The sequence below is a fragment of the Zonotrichia albicollis genome, chromosome 3 (assembly GCF_047830755.1).
Source record: "Zonotrichia albicollis isolate bZonAlb1 chromosome 3, bZonAlb1.hap1, whole genome shotgun sequence".
In the NCBI taxonomy this organism is placed as follows: domain Eukaryota; kingdom Metazoa; phylum Chordata; class Aves; order Passeriformes; family Passerellidae; genus Zonotrichia; species Zonotrichia albicollis.
This window is the reverse complement of record NC_133821.1, coordinates 108186053-108203539: the sequence shown is the minus strand read 5'-3', so window position 1 is coordinate 108203539 and position 17487 is coordinate 108186053. Positions and strand designations below refer to the sequence as shown.

Here is a 17487-nt window from a genome sequence, read left to right as displayed (position 1 = left end):
ACTTCTTGAAGATCAACTCTGTCCTAAGCATTACTGGTATTCTTAAAATTACTTCTGAAACCACCAAAATATTGGTGTGGAACTTGGCTGTAGAAAATCAATAGAGGAAAACTGCTGTGTCTCAATGTACAGGGGAAAAACAGCCAAGTTTCAAAGCCTGAGAGTGAAGAGGAAGATTTCGGGGTGTGTAAAGATGGAATATTGGCATGATGTGTAGGAGAGAGAGAGATTCTGGCAAGAGAAATAAAGTGGGCAGATTTGAAACAGTAGAGGGGGAGGGAGTAAAAGGCGTTTAAGGAAGGGAGACTGCAACAGAAGTGGGGACAAGAAGAAATGAAAAACAAGCGCACTGAAAATACACCGTAAAGTGAAGAGGCTCTGACTACTGGTGTTGAGTCCACTCAGAACTTTGAGAGGAAAAAAAAAATTCCTAAACTTCACAAGATTGTCAGTAAGGGGATTTTAAACAGAGCGGTTGAGAACTCTTGCTTGTTTATCTTTTAAACCTAAGAACCTCCATAAAACCAAAAATCCTAAGGTAAAAGAACTAGTATTCATGTGACCACTTGAGTTCTAGAGAGTTGGAAAATGACAGTATTGAAGCTGCGTAATCTTAATTCAGTCATTTTGTACTTTGGTGCAATTTTAAATTGTATAATCTTGCACTTCTTGTTTGCTGTAAGACCTCTGCTTCTCTCAGTACATACACATCCTCTGCAAATTGATAAGAAGTTTATAACATCACTCCTTCCTGGAATAGGAGAGTCCATTTTTACTGGGACTATCCTTCAAAAAAGTCTGAAATCCTTATAGGCTCCATGAATTTACAGAGCTAGAAGTCCAATTAATGAGAGGGTTCAAAAGACTATAAACAGAAAACAAAGAAACCCAGGAGGCTCTGAGGAGGATATAGCACGTAGTCTGCTGTTTGCCAAAGGGAGCAGTAAGTGCTACCCAGGAGCTGGGTAATGGTTGTGGCCAGAAATACTTTCAATGGACAAAAAAGTGATCATAGAAAATATCACACAATTTCAGCAGAGAAAAGAATAGCTTCATATCTAAGAGAGTTGAAGGTTGCTATGGAAAACAGGATTCTTCTCCTCCCTCTGTCCTCCCTGTGCTGAGTCATTTCAATCAGAGCCTTCACAGGTGGTGCTGCCTGTATGGTCCTCAGCCACTGCTCCTTGCAACTCATCCTCTGGTCCAAATCTTTGAAATAATTGACTCTTTCTTACCACTCGTGTTCCACAAGTCATCCTATTAGTATGATTAATTATCATTATTAAGTATTTATTGAAGAATTTCATACAGACTGGTGTAGGTTCCATTGCATTAAGAATATAAAAAGTGATAAAATTATCTCTCTACTCTAGAGATTGTCACTATCTGAATACCTAAGACAGGCAGACCACAGGAGGTGAGACAAGCAGGACAGTGTGGTGAAGAATAAATTGTTCAAGGTCACTCAGGAGACTTTTAATGACAGGTCTGGAATGAGATACTGTCAGAATCACAGGAGTTCTGAAGCTAGAAGTCATTTGTTTAAAAAGATTGCTATGCATTTAAACAAAATTATCTGTAATGGAAGCCTGTCACCTGTGATGTGAGTAAAGTTATTTATTATGCAAGAACCATATAGATAATTTACAACAGTTCTTCTGTGCCTTTAATGTATAGTAACTGTAATCATGGAATTGCTTCTGAAATCTCTTTTATGCTTCTTGGCACTCCATATGGTAGTTGGATACTGCAGAAAAAAATATCCTCCAGGAATCATTGAGCCAGGCTTTAAGCCAGGCAATCTCCTCTAACAGTTTCAGAGCAAGCCATACTATAAAAATGTAAATGTGGCGGCAATACTTCTTCTTCACACCATTTTTCAAAAGGTAAATGTAAGTGTTGTTCAAACCACAGTGCAGCTTGAGAGCATTTGTGAAGGACATAAAAAATCTGAGTTGCTTTGCGTAGGTGGCTTTACACACCTGTTACTTTGAAGGCTCTCTGATTCAGACATTTATCATCAAACAACATCAGTAGAAAGACTTCCAGTAATTGCAACTCTGCACAGGTTTCTTTCCTCTTTTTCCACTCCCCTTCTCTTTTACACATCTTTTGTTCCAGGTACTCAGGCATTCCTCCTTCCGGGAGCATTTGGGTAAACCCACCAAGACGTGTGGTTTTCTCCTGTGTTCACAGGCATAAGTGAAGCAGATTGCAACAAACAAGGAGCAGATGAGATCACTAAATACACTAGCAAACACAGAAAGATTATTTGCTTAGTGCAATCCAGAAAAGGAGAAAAGAGGAAAAGGGGTATACAAAGGGAGGCAAGAAAGAGAAATTGAGAATAGAAAAGACAGACTGTTGAACAAGAGTAAATAGAAGGGGAGAAAAAAAGAGCAGGACTACCAGCCCTTCCCAAAACATTTAAGAAAGGAGTCAACAGGGTATGAAGACTAAAAGGACTGTTATCTCAGAAATTAGAAATGTGGAGCGGGAGCCTTTCTGGAAGAAGTTGATAGAAGAAACTAAATTCTCTTTTTTCAAATATCCAGTTTATTATTTTGAGTGAATTTTGCCTGAGTAAAGTAAGTGCTTTTTTCTTTCCACACCACCCTATCACCTAACTTAAAATGTAGTGGTATTACCTGGACAGGTCAAAGCTTAAGGTTTTTCTTGCCTCTGCCCTGTGTTATCCCTGATCTCCTTCCTTCCTTGTCCCTCACCCTTCTTCTGGACTTATTTCTGAATTCCCCTTGGATGCTTACAAAATTTTTTATTGTGTATAACTGTGTGCCAAATGAAGGTCTTTTTTAACTTCTCATTCTGTATTTAATCACTTCTTAATAAAATTAATAAACATCTCTAAGAGGAATTGAAATAACTTTAAAATAAAGAATACAAAGCACATTACAATCCTAGTAATCAGCATACATGCATTTTAAATAACCTATTTTTTTCATTGTTGTTAAGCCATATAATTGGGTTTGATTTCCTCATAGAGGCATATACCAGTAATGCTATAACTTTCATATGTGCTGCAATTAGTTTCAGCTAAAATTCAAATTCAAGTTCAAATTCACAGGGCACAGAAAGAAATTGGTGTGAGAGAGGCAGGGAGCAGGCATCTATTTACGAGGTTTTTTAACAGCATGACCTCTGTTGAAACTAAAGGTTCTGAGGATCACAAGCTATTCCAGTGGTATGGCCCTGCTGCCCTGCTTAGTTTTTGTTCTGTAGCCAAGGAAACTACCAAGTAGTAAGACTTATTTAAGCAGACTTCTGCTCAGGATTTGCTAAACTATTTTTGGGGCACGGTATGTTTCAGCAGGCAGTACCCCTTTTAAGTTCCCAGCTGTTTCCAGGAGTGTTTCTCAAGCAGGTTTCCAGCCTGTGTCCCACATCCAAGGCCAGATATGGCCCTGCACACACCATTTGTGCACTGGCTAACTCTGCTCCTCATTGTGAAGACCACACAAATCCCAGAAATTATCTGTGGTGCAAGCAGTAGATTCCCAGCCTGGATTATTGAAGTGCCCAGGCACCACGTTATGCAGAGACACCTCCACACCTCCACAGGTGCTGATTCAAGAACTTGTGTACTTTAACCAGGTGAAATGTGTGCCACCTTCACCACTGAGACACAACCTGGATTTTTCTCAGAAATTGGATGTCCAGAATCTGTCCCAAAACATTTTTCTTTAACTTCTAGCAACTTAAGGTAGCTATTTTTTCTTGCAGAGAGTACTAAATGTAGCTTAAGTCACTGTAAGAATGCACTTCTTGGACACTTCAGGTATTTTGAAAGCTGCAGAGCAGAGATTAATTGTTGGGAATGTTTTTTAATTGTTATGTGGTACAATGTCAGTTCATAGTTCAGTTTTTGTCTCCTTTAAAAAAGATCAGTTGCTTTTAAGCTGAACTATGTTATTTGCACATTCATTTAGTAATTTGCTTTCCTAATTTATCTTGTACTTATATACATAAATTTCTTTGAAATTGTACCCTTTAGTGTGAAATATCACCTTTGAAATGTACCTCACAATTTATATTTTTCTGAAATTTTCACCACAGAAGTCCAAAAAAACTCTTAGCACTGGAACTTTTGCCCAGATTGAATGAAGTTATGTTTTGCTGTAAATTAAGAAGGGGAATTGTTGAGTATTAGAAATTTTACCTGGAAAAAAAAATTAGTTTTTTTTTTTAATAACAAACAATTATGCCCATCTTTGGGCATAATTCTGCTTCATTGTTTTAAGTGTCTTGATGCTTTTGAAGAAGCCTATTTTTTCCCACATGCAGGTATTAAAAATGTATATATTGAGAAGTACTTCTGTTAGTTACATCTATAGTAATATGCACAGCAGTGAAAAAGAAGTAAAAGAAATTTGTAGAATAATATAGAGTTTCAGGTCTATTTCTAGCATGTCAACTTGTGTAGTCTTCAAGTTTCAGCCTGTCTAATCTGCAAGTTCAGTGACTTCTTGTGCTTAATAGAGGGTCTGATAAATTGTCTTATAGAGAAAGTGGTTATTTTAAAATAAATTTCTAATGATATCAAAATTTCTGCAGAATATATTATCCTAAGCATTTATATTCTTGTTAAGTAAAAGGCGTATGACAATTCCAAAAATAAACAGGACTCAGTAGAATTCAGTTAATTAATTATTGCACTGGGGAAAATATTCAGCTATAGTTCTGCTGTCATAGACCTTAAGGCATGCTACAGGGATTCTGTGTCACTACAACACCTTTAATGCTTTTTCCTTTTATGGCTGTAATTCCAGTGATATTCCCCTGAATCAAGTGAATCGTGATGTAAGTGTAACAGACTTGTAATATGGTTTCAAAAAATATTTGGCCACTAATGAAAGTAACCAAAGCACATTTTATTCTTTAAGTATTCTAGCAAACATTTTTGGGAGCTCTTAGGACTAGCTTTTAATTTTTATATCCAATCAAAACAGGTTTGATGGTAAGTGCATGTCTGAATGTTAAACAAAGAGTTTCTCTGCATAAGTAAAGTTGGGGCTGTTTTAAAATATTCTTTTATCCATAGTTATGTGGCTAGTTTTAAAAAGTCTGCAAATCCCTACCTGAGCTATATAACTACCTGGCTGGCTAGAAAAGTATTTTAAGCAATTTTATATTAATCATAGCAATCATATACATTTATTCAATGGTTTGTACTTATGAGTTGCACAAAATCATGCCTCAAAGATGCTTGCAGGTACAAATTGGAAGTCAGTAGTAAAGGATTAGCAATAAATATTTTTCTAACATACATTGCCAAGTTACTTTCAAACTTTGAACATCTCATAAATGTGTTACAAGATAAAGGAAACAACTACAGACATACTTGGAAGTGTGGTAAATATAAAAAGATGGAAGTAGCTGTTGCTGAAACAACTAATAGGGTATCAGACTTCAAAGATTAATTTATGTATGCTTCAGCAAGCCTGACTTTCAGAGTACATGGTATGGAGCTAACAGTGCTACATTCTTCTCTGATTTAAATATGTGCAAGTGCCTCCAATCAAGTGGGCATGCTTGCAATACACAAATCTCAAGCCCACCAGTTTTCACCTGTTTAGCTCTATTCTTCCACAAAGAAGAAAAAAAACTGGAGACCTATACTTACACAATATGTTTTCAGTTAAGATGTGTGAGGAGATGTCAGCTTGCAGATTATAGAGAATCAGCTCTGAGAGGACTGGGTTGACAGAATAGCATGTATATATCAAGTGATTACAAATTTAAAAGGGCAGAGATAACCACTATTTGAGAAGTTTTCTAATTGCAATGTAGTCTAGATTTTGATAGCTGTTAATAGGCAGAAATAATAGTTATTAAGGAAGGGGTCAAGATATTACGTAGAGAGCTGGTTCAATGTCAGTTCCAGTGAAAAGATTTGGAACAATTTTGCCCTGTCTACAATCTAGCTAGGAACAACAGCATAAGACAGTAGAACTTACTAAGATTGTGAAATTTAATTACAAAAGGTGCAGTGTAAAGAAGTCTTACTTTGTTTCGGTTGAATAAAAGAGTTTGGTTGCCTTACACTTACAGTCAGCTTGGGAAACAAGACCAGCTGCCGTTTACATCAGCAGGGCAGGGTTCAGTATCGAAAGCATTTTCTTCTAGCTCATCATTTTGATTTGTGGATCAAATCATACCTAATCATTAGATAGACATTCATTAGAGAACTGATCCAATAATGCCACAAATTGGGTGTTCTCACACCCTAAAAAAGTATTTGAGCCAGCTATTGATTCAAAATCATGCTCCCAAAAGGTGTAATATAGTTAAATATATATTTTAGAAACAATTGCCATATTCAAATCTTATTTATGCACACACTAGATGGCTAAGTGGATAACGATGCACAAAATTAGATGGGAATATAAAATATCATCAAGTTTCAATTTACATTTGAATGATGTATACTTACATTTATATTGTATTCTTTTTAGCCTAGATAGTGAGTCAAATATCAGTGACTGAAAGTGATTAGCAGAGTGTTTTTAAAAGAAAAATATTGAGGGGGGGAAAGGCATTAGAAAGAAGACAAAATTAATAATACCTTAAAAAAAACAAAAAGCACATTTTTAAAAACCTGTTATCACAGAAAGTATATGCTGTGATTTATTATGCTAATAATCATGCTAATGCTGAAATCTATATATATAATATTCTTATTTATAATGGGGACTAAATACCAGAAAAGGAATAGCATTGTGTGCACAAATAACACTTATATGATTACAAATGACTACAGGAAGTTCATTAGCATTTGAAACTGAAAATTAAACCTTCATGAAATTAAATTTATAAAATCACAGAATCATGTTAGTTGAAAGAGACCTCAGTAGGTCATCTAGTTCCATCCCCAGCTTGAATGGGTGCACTTAAAGCAGGTTGCTCAGGTCCACTCAAGTTGTGAGTAGTTACAAGGCTGGAACCTCTGCAGCCTTTTTCAGCAGCCTGCTCCAATGCTTGGTTACCCTCATGTTCTGGAAGAGCCATCAAATTTTAGAGATTATGTGGCAAATAAGGCTGAAAATTGGCATATTTATTCTCAAGGGAGTGTTGATATATTTGTAAACAGGACTCAGTACCCATGGATTAATGTTCTGTATATCACTGCTGACCCTGCATCCCACATATCTGTGGAAGGAGGACCTCTAAAAGTTCTGTTCATTAAGGTGTTAATGATATACTCCAAGCACAGGCAGGAATATAGACCAAAAGAATAACTAACTTCAGTAAGCCTACAAATTTTCATTTCTAAAAACTTACAGATGAAGGAAAATGTGTGGAATAGATTGAGAAAAATAAATGTACATATTTCCTGAAAAGAAAAGATTGATACTGACAATTATGATGCCATAAATATTATCTGAGTGCCTTGTAAAGCAATGAAATAAATATTCCATCATTAATAGCTGGGACAAGAGACCCATGAGCAGTAGGCAGTGAGAAATTAGAATTCATCAGTCAAACATCATTTCTTATTTTGATGCAATTACAAAATTAATGGGCAATGGTAATGAAGTAGATCATATACATTTGGATTCTAGTGAGGCATTTGATATGGCATCTTCAGAATTTCCAGTTTTAAAATTTGATTCAGGACTGCTTTCAATAAGATCATAAACATGCGGGCTGTAAACTGCCTAAATGAGTACATAAACCAGAAATATTAAACAGCAGCATATTAGGAAAAGGAATCTAAAAGTTGGCATTTGTTAGCCAGAGTTGGCAAGAGTTATATTTGTTTAATTTCTACATCAGTAGTCTGAAAGAAAAAGAGCAAACTAATGAAATCTAAAGATGATATTAAATTTGAAGGAGTGTGCAGATAATTAAAGAAAAAAGATTAATAGGAGTTTGAGAAATTATAGATTAAATAAAACTGGAAAATGCTATTCATCTTAGAAATATGAAAGCCTGTTCCCCTTGAGGTAGGATTCTGAAACACTGATATGTTGGAAGATATTGGTATTTATTGAAAAGAAGGTAAATACAGAAAATCCCATGATGTACTACCATTGGTACCTATAACTGTGACTTTATGGGACAGTAACAATAGTTTCTCCAGATGTGTATGAAAACAAGCTCCAATTCAGGTGGTGTAACTAAGCTGGAAGACTTATTGTTAAATGAGATGCATGCACAGGAAAGGGTAAATAAGGAAGTTAAGACAAATAAATTGTGAGCAGTGACTAAAACAGATCAGAATTCAGCTGGTTCACTGAAGAGTCTTCCAACTAAAAGATGATAGAACATACTTAGGACAAACTTACCACATTTTGTCTGTTTCCCAGTGATGAAAGCATCCTTTGAATGGATATTGCCTAGGATGTTTTATTATTGTAGGGACTGTTTAATTGTTCTTAGAAAACATGGGATCTCAAAAAGGCAGATCTAACTATGAATCAAGTATGAATATTGTGCTTAAATAAATTTAAATATCTCCCATCAGCAAGGGGAATAAAGTAAAAGAGGAACAGCGAGTGTGATATGAAGTAATGCAAGAAATAATGAATAAATATTTTTAAAAAGGCAAATGCAACATTACAGCAAACTGTAGTTCCTGCTGGGTCCCTAGAAAAGTTCTTTCTAAAATGTCACTTCAGAGTCTGTGTGTGTGCTCTTCTCTTTTCAAGATTCCTTAATTCTTGTTCCAGGCAGCCTGTTGTCTGAGCTTTCACACTTTGTGCCGCACCTTTAGACGATGTAGCTGTGTCTGCCCAAATGCTGCTGGTCAAGAAGTGATCCTCCTGCTCTTCAGAGACTCTTGCCACTTTGATGGCTAAGACCAAGCAAGCAGTTACATTTCTGCCAGCTTTTCTGCCCCATTCTCAAAAAGAAGCATAGCTGCAAAAAAATAAAAATTAATCGAGTGATGAGCCTACTCTCATCTGTATTTTCTACAGAATTGTACTGTGTGACTGACTCAGAAGTATGCATTACATTCAACCAGCTACTTAGAATCACTCCTCTCCCCTGCAAGTACTACTAATAATCTGAAATTTACTCTGTGGATAATACCAGAGGAAACTTTTGAAACATCTACCATTCCCATTTTGGTATCTATTTCCACACTCAAAATCTTGTTGCAAGCAAAAGGGAACAAACATATGTAAAGCTAAGGGTTTCATTTAATTGAAATTTTTACAGGCATATCAACAGACAAAAATCTGTCATTAGTTCAGCTACAATGCTACCAACAATGACAAACCAAATTAGTGCAGACAAACATCATTAGTAATACAGATAAAATTGTTATACAAAATTTCATACAATCTGCACCTTTTCTCTGGTACTGGATTCCCTGCCAACATTCCTGTGTCCTAAGCTGATGCTGTCTGTATTCCTCAAGCAGAACAGGGGGAGGGGTTACAGTGAGATATCAGCATTCTGAGGCATCAACAGAAGTGCAATGTTCAGGGGGGAAGCTGCTGCTTCCTTGGTGTTGAATATGCTTGGTGTTATTTTTATATGTGTTTTAACACAGTCTGCTCACATGCCCTTCCTTTTTTTTTTTGGTTCCCAATCAATCAGTTACCTCTGTAACCTCCACTGCTGGATTTACTTAATTACAAAGCCGCTAGCATGTAGTGACCACTAATGGACTGTGATTTGTTGTGTTTGTGTTTTATGGCTGTATTAACTGCATTTTGTGTTTCTTGGGAACTCTGATACTAACTAGTGTCTCCACACTCCCAAAGTGCATTTTATTCTGCAATTAGAATGTTCAGTTCACACACAAAATAATTACTTGCATTTACTGTAAACTAAGCAAAAGCAAATTTAGGCTGCTATAAAACTGCTTTCACAACTGAAACAAGTCAGTACAGGGAGACCTGTCCTGAGTCCTCACACTGTCAGGTTAATAAAAACCTTGTGGCCTTAAATAATAATGGCATATTTACTGAAAAAATAGCATCACCACAAAACTTTGCCTTCCATACTTGAGTCTAAGGTACCACGTCCAGAGTCACCAGGTAGATACTGCTTGTTTGCTCTGCCTGACACAATAAATGACAGCACTTCTTGGAGAGCTTTCTTAACTTTGTATAAGATGTGGTAACTGATACTATGCTGTCACTGAGTTCCATAAATGTATCTGCTGCATATATATAAAAAAAACTGATGCTTTATAAAAGTGCTTTATAAAATCCACATCATAAAGACCAGTAAGCTGTCACCTTATTAAGGAAAAAAACCACTAAAGGCAAAAGAAAAATTGAGACATTACTGGCCTGTAAATGTAGAGATGTTTCTATCCATCTTATTCAGTCAGTTTAATGGTACTATCTAAAAGGAAAACAACTTTCATGAACTCTGAAAACAACCATGTTTTCTCCTCTGACACGCCTAAGTATCATTTATGATCTGGTGCTTCACAGGACTTGACTCTTCACTGCTTTTTTTGAATCACATGCACTATCTACTGGACATTTGGATTCTTAAAATACAAATTGTGAATTGCAAAAATGAAAGAAGCTGAATGGCCACATATACCATCTCATGTTGTCCATCATACATCTCTAAAATTTGATTATATTAGCCTTATTTTAACTGCTAGATACACATTGGTCAAAAGGAGTAATTCAGGAACATATACTATGTCTGAGGGGTTTTTATTTAACATTGGAGTTCATATTGATCTTTCTTGTTTCTCTTGTAATTATTGTAGTGTAGTTGCAAGTGGCAATAGCTAGGAATTCAATGTATGAGTACAAGAGACTATTGCCATCTTTTCACAAGACTGTGGCTTTAGGATCATAAACAGATATGGTTCCGTGTAAATTTTAAATAAAGAAAAATACTCTAGTTTTAATTTTCAGCTAAAAAAGCCCAATGATCTTTTCAAAAGTAAACATTTTCCTTGACACTTATAAATATTATTTATGATTGAAGGAAGCCCATTGGTGAAAATTATTGAAATTGAGGAATTGTAACCAAAAATACAAGGAGAAAAGAAGACAAATATCTGAATATCTTCTTGTAGTGAAGAAGCCCTAAGAATATTAATTTCTTCCTAATATACACTTTCTTCCCAAAGTCAGTCACACAGCACACACTGTGTCTAGCAGCCCTCTTTTCTAGCTATAAGTGGTAGAGTTGCATGGCAAGTTTACTTAGAGCCTTTGTGGTTGTACTCAGTCAGAATCCATTGGATCTGAATCAGTCCTTTAATTAATAAACTCAGCATAAATTGAATGCATATATTGCCTTTTGCTTACAACATTCTTGGGAGTGTTCTCCTTGGAGAATGTTGTAAAATTTTGGAAAATTATTTTTCTTGCTTGTTCTACATGCTTAATGCTTCCAGCTATCAAATAATGGAGTGTGATAATGAGGTCTCCAAGTAGAACACTGGACTTTTTGAACATCTCAATATGATTAAAAGAAGTAGATACATTGCTTATAAAAAAGTAAAATCTTGCATACGGAGAGGGAGAAAATTAATTTGTTTATTTTAAATCCATATCAGTGTAAAAAATCACAGAATAATTTTTCTCTGTTTCAAGAGATAGTCTTCCCAAAAAAAAAAAAAAATTACTTTGTCATGAAGTATTTTTGGTGCTGCTGAAGATAAATTTAATGCCTTTCTTCCCAAAACTGTTTGAAGAAGTTATTTTCTCCCATTTGCTTCTGACCACTGTTCTGAAAATATTTTGAAAGAGATGGAGAACACACAAACACCTTCAGAATGGATTTGTTGCTTTCATTGATATGAAGAGTGGAACATTTTTTAGGTAAATAGCAGCTGGTGTAATGCACACAAACAGGTTTGAATTTTTACTGACGACTGACTTCTGTACTGAATGAAAATGTGCTGGAGCATCCAAAGCATTTAGACATCATCTTCCGGTAGTAACTGTGGTGTGTAGGACATTGGAAATAAAAACGAGTAAAAAATAAGACCCAAAAGTAAAATGCTACCCAAATGTAAACAGGTGAGATTCCCTCTGTAAAAAGACTTTAAATATTCCCAATTTCCTTTAAAGGACATAGGAAACCATGGCACATGTAGATAATCATCCACATTTGCTGTATGAAGATACAGAAACTGGGAAGACATTTACATTAAAACCAACTAAAAGGCATGGACTCTTCCCTAAATCTGAATAGGTTAGGTGACTTGTACTGCAAATTCAAACATTATAGGAAAGTTTAAAATATATGAAAACTTGTTAAATATAGAACAGCATATATTTAATAATGATACATAACTGAAAAGTGAAGGTAAAATTGTCTAGAAAAAAAAGAATAGCAGTGAAGAACAACAAAAAATATCAAATGAAAAATATTAAATTTAAAAGGTAGCAAAACACCAGTGGTATCAGTATTTTTTTTAATGGTGGTAGCCTCAGCAGTTAGATGCAAGAATTGAATTGCAACTTTCTTTATAATAAATATGTAAGGAATTTTATGATAATGTTAATGTAATAGTGGGGTTACTTATTACCTTAAAGTATAACATAGGGTGGGTTAAGTTTGCTTCAAATGTAGCATAGGTCTCTATGAAATGAGCTTTAATGCCTCAACATTAAGAATATGCCATTAAGGATGTTGTCAATTAACCAAACGAGATGGTGGCAGTGGCTCTGGAGCACCGTGAATAACTAGAAATACTGCAAAGGCAGAAAACACAATAATGGAAGATGAGTAGGCACTTAATGAAATTATCAGATAAGAGGTTTAAAATAAACAAAGCACTTTTTCACTTAGTATGTAATTAAATTGTGGAGCTGAATGTGCTGGATGTTCTAGAAGCCAAAAATTGAAATGAATTCCAAAACCTCCTAGGCATGTTCACTGATGTCAGGTCTATAAATGCTATTAACTTCAGTGGATTTGAAAGGAACCTCCAGGTCAGGAAGTCCCCAAGTCCCTGACATCTCAAAGGATGTTCAGAGACATATCACCATAGGCTTGCTTTGTTTCTGTTTTCCACAACAGAAAGGATGCTGAGCTAAATTAGACCTTTTTCTGCTCTACTGTGTAGAGTCATGTTCTCACAAGTGTTATAAAAGACTCATTTCAGAGTGACTCCTGTCTACAGTATTTGATAATTTTTATTTTACTTAAAAATTACTTTTTCTTGATAACAAACAAATAAACAGTCTCTAGTAGGGGGTTCCCACTATGGTAATAGTGACTTTTACTTGATCCTAATGACATGAAAGCATTTTTTAAAAGCTGACATGGATAATTTAATTGTTGAGTGCAATGATAGTTTTAATTTGGATGGAGGGAAGCTACTCTGCAATATTTTAACCATTTACCCTTGTCTGTACAACCAATATAGCAATGCCTGTTACATCCTTGGTGATAGTGAAGCAGGTTTTGTTGTTAGGGGTCCTCCATAGTTTTTCCAGACTTAAAAAATTAGTGAGGCAAGGGTTGTGCCCCATTATTACCCATTCTTCCAACAAGGAAATAACTATCAAGCATGAAAAATACTTTCTTAACCCACATGAACTATTTATGCTAATTGTACCTTCAGAGTTCAGTTCACCGCTATGCTCTGGCTGTGTTGCATTGTCTCAGCAATGGAGAACATCTGTAAGCCCAGCTGCATTGTACAGTCAGATCTGTGCAAAGCAGGTGGAGTGAATCTCATGTGGTTTGTCCTGAGTAGCAACCATTTGCATTTTTAAAATGCTGAAGAGCAACTTCAGCTTTTCGAGTGTAGATACTGTGTTTGGCTCCAAACCACTGCAGTACTGAAGGACACTTACTTCCTTGTCACATCCAGGCAAAGTTGTTGCCCTTAGGCTCAGGGATGCATGGAAACCACTCTGGTTTTTAAAGATATCCAATGACCTCAAGAAGAGATTGCTCTGAATTTTATCTCCTGAAAACATGTAACAGTAACTGGCCTCCTGCTATCCAGTACTATGCATTTCAGGAAGTGACACATCTTGGAGTTGCCTCCACAATGGAGAGCATGGTATGAAGTAGCCTAGGAAATGCCAGCTAGCTCCTCTGCTTCTGAGTGTAGTTGTTATTGAGGGAAAGTAACTCTCAGGCACGATGACATGGCCAAGTAAGACATTCTGCTGTTAAATTTGTCAGCACAGTTACATTAAATGCACACATCACTGGAGTTACCTCAACTGTAAATGGGTTTTTTTTGCCAGACAATATGGTGAATTCCCTTTAAATCATGTTAAAATTAGATGATGCTGGTTTAAATTGTCCCAAAGTTATTGAAGGATAACCTAAAATCCAGACAAATCCTGCTGAATTCTGTCAATCTTAAAAATACATCTCCTAGTAAAAATTTGTCAAAGTATCAATTTAGGAATGGATACAGTATTTACATATATATTTTTGATAACTAGATTATTACAAAAAATGAGAGGTTAACAAATATAACCATTTGTTGCTGCAGAACTATTTATAGTGTATTTCAGCAAAAAGAATTTTCCTTGGTATTCAAAGTACAAGGGGCAGGCAGAATGCTTACAGCACTTGTATTGTTGTGTTCTCCCTCAAACCCCATGTAGGTTTCAAACTAAGTTAGAAATCAGTAGCTCTTGTAGAAGGAGATGACAAAGATCTTCCAGCTGCATAGGAACAGGAAAGTTTTTTCAGACTCATAATTTCTGTTAACTGATTCTTATGTGGCCCTGAATAGGGACCTCAGAGAGACCAAATGTTTCATTCAGGTCACAGTGTGGTTATCATAGTAAATTAAGTTTGGTCTCAAAGGTAAGAAAGCTACAGTAAACATATTCTGAGCACAGAAGAAAAAAGTCTGAATGCAAGAAAATTTGCATAAAGGGCAGTAGCAGTGTCTATAATTAAAGATAGGTTATGCTCATAAAAAGCTGTCTTCCTGTTACAAAACAATGGATCACAGAAGGCCAAAATACAGCTTGTGTGAATTTATCAGTACAAGTTTGCATCTTTAGATATGGATATCTTTAAACTGTGCTCTTTCCCTGTTGACAAAAAGTGAAAAAGTGAAATTCTTGTTGCTTTTATATGAAGGAACCCTTTGTGTCCTCTGTAGAGTGTACATCACTGGCAGAAAGTTGTATTCTGCTGCACTGAATTTGAATTCTGCAGACTCACAGAGGTGAAAGAGCCACTTTTTCAGTGGATGAAATTGCAGCTAGTCATGGTGAAATGATACCCAATTACAACTTACTGATAAACACATCTTAATGTTCCATAGATGTACCACAAAATTATTGTGTATCAATGCTGTTTTAGTTAGAGGTATTGAACTGCAATGTCAAGCTAGCAGGCCATGATTATTTAGTTATATTGTTTCACTCTGTTTCATACTATATTTCTAGTGGAGGTAAAAGGCTCACAAGTCTCACCATGCTTTAAAACAACAACAACAACAAAAGTCTGCAAATGGAGTACCATGAAGGGAAACAAGCTGCTAGGAAGTAACAAGCACCTTTGGATTTAAGATAACCACACTTTGTGGGTGATTTAACCCAGCAATCTGCCTTCCAAAAGCTCTACATCACAATTACACAATGGGGAATTGAGTTGGGACCATGAATATGTCTTGAGGATGGAGAAAGGGAAGAGAGCTAGTTATGTAAATGGTAAGGGCAAAAAGATGTGTTTGAAACTATAAACAACTCTTACTGAACTGAATTAATGAAAGTGAGAAGATGATCTCAGTGTCAGTATTGGTACAGCCCTGTTTCATACCTATAATTAGAGATTCACAGGAGAATAGATTATAAACCTCCCTCCTTTAACATGGAAAATTACCTACCTCCTAACTTCTAGGTAAAAGTGCTGGTGAAACATGCCTGTTCTGTTACTTTGGCTGCTGATGTCTTTTGCTTCAGCCTGAGGCACTCAGAGGTTTTACACCAAAATTCTCTCTCAGAACAGTAGGACACTCTGTTGAGAAGTAGGGCATTCAGATTCCTCCAGAAATACAAAGGAATGGGACCCAAGGCTTTCTGTACCCTATGGCAGTGTTTTATCCAGGGAATAGGAAAAAAGAGAACTGCATCTCTCCCAACTACAATTTTTTGTGAATTTTCTCTGCACTGCTTCTTCCTGACACATGTGCCCAGCAAATTCAACCTGCATTTGCAAATAGTTTCAGGATATTTTCACAGGCACTTCAACATAAAAAGAAAGAAAAAAAGTTTATATTAATCTAAGTTCATATCTCCAAGCATCATTAATCACAACTTATCTCTCTAATTGTTTCACAAAGTGCAGCTAGTACAGTAGTGGCCACATGAGAAAAGTCTACTTCAAGTTAATTGAGTGTTTGCATAGCATTTGGTGTTCTAAGACTTTTACTTTATTAGGTATAATTTTCGTCAGCTCACTATTAGGAAAGAATACTTTAGGTAGAGATGATCCAGGAAACTTCAATATAGTTAATAGAAAAGATGCAAGGACTAATGCTAAAAGGTGGTGAACAGCATGTGAACTTTTCATTTTTTTCCAAACACTCTCAGTTTGCTATATTTTTATTTTGATCACCTGTTTCTGTTCCTCACTTACAGCTCTGTTTTATATAAATCACTGTGCATCTTTAATGGGAACCTAGTTTACATTGGAGAGAGATTGTATATTATAATTCTACAGAATCTGTGCTTAAGAGCAGTTTTAGTTTTCCTTTGTTATATTACTTTGAAATCACTTCTATTTCCTCATAAACATACCTTGTGACCATTTCTTTCCTTCTGCTAGTGCTGAGCTTGTCCAATGACTCCATCACCTCTAAGCTATTGATCTGTCTGACATCTGACTCAACATGCTTGCCGTTGTCTGGAGTGCTCCAAAGATAGATCAAAGAGATTCATTACCTTCTTCTCTGACACAAAATGTCTAGAAGAATAACACTTTTCCTCAATCAACAAACAATTCTTGGAGATTTTTTTAAATAATATTTTTTAATTAAAAGAAATTTATTCACTTAAGTAGCAAAATGGTGGCAAAATACATACAAAAGATGACTTATGTAAAAAGAATTCTCCTTCATTAGGCCATAGTTCAATAGGATCTCCTGTGTGCTTCTCTAGCTAGGTTTAATACTTAAAATGAAGTTGAGTCACCTTTAAACAAAAGCTAACTGGAGTCATAATGAAAAAAAAAGGAAAACACACATATATATATATATATATATATATATATATATATATATATACAAAATAATTTCTTTTAAAAATTAACTCTTATTTTTATGAGTCCTGAACTGTTCATACTTCAGCATATGTTTTCATTATACCAACATGTATAAATGGGTGGGTGTTTACAGACACACAAATGGAAAAGTTGCTGCTGGCTGCTGTTCAATCTTGTTCAGCTCTTCTTGCCTTGTATTACAGTACATCTGCAAGTTCAATTTACAACAATTTTGAGATAGGCAGAATTTGTGTTTGCATTTCAGAGGTTTAAGTCAAAAGAATTCTTGAAAATTCATATTGTATATCTGCACTAAAAATGAGGAAAATTAAATTATTAGTT

General features: G+C 35.6%; 1 protein-coding gene and 1 long non-coding RNA gene across 15 annotated transcripts in view; one reads left to right on the top strand and one right to left on the bottom strand.

The window, feature by feature from the left end:
• Window positions 1-17487, top strand: part of ADGRB3 (adhesion G protein-coupled receptor B3) — a 445578-nt gene that overhangs the window by 298544 nt on the left and 129547 nt on the right. The gene's annotated exons all lie outside the window — the stretch shown is intronic.
• Window positions 6668-17487, bottom strand: part of LOC113458853 (uncharacterized) — a 43592-nt gene continuing 32772 nt past the window's right edge. For both annotated transcript variants that reach the window (XR_012579770.1, XR_003379509.2), the window contains exon 4: window positions 6668-8880. This is a non-coding gene — a long non-coding RNA (uncharacterized LOC113458853). The remainder of the gene's footprint in view (window positions 8881-17487) is intronic.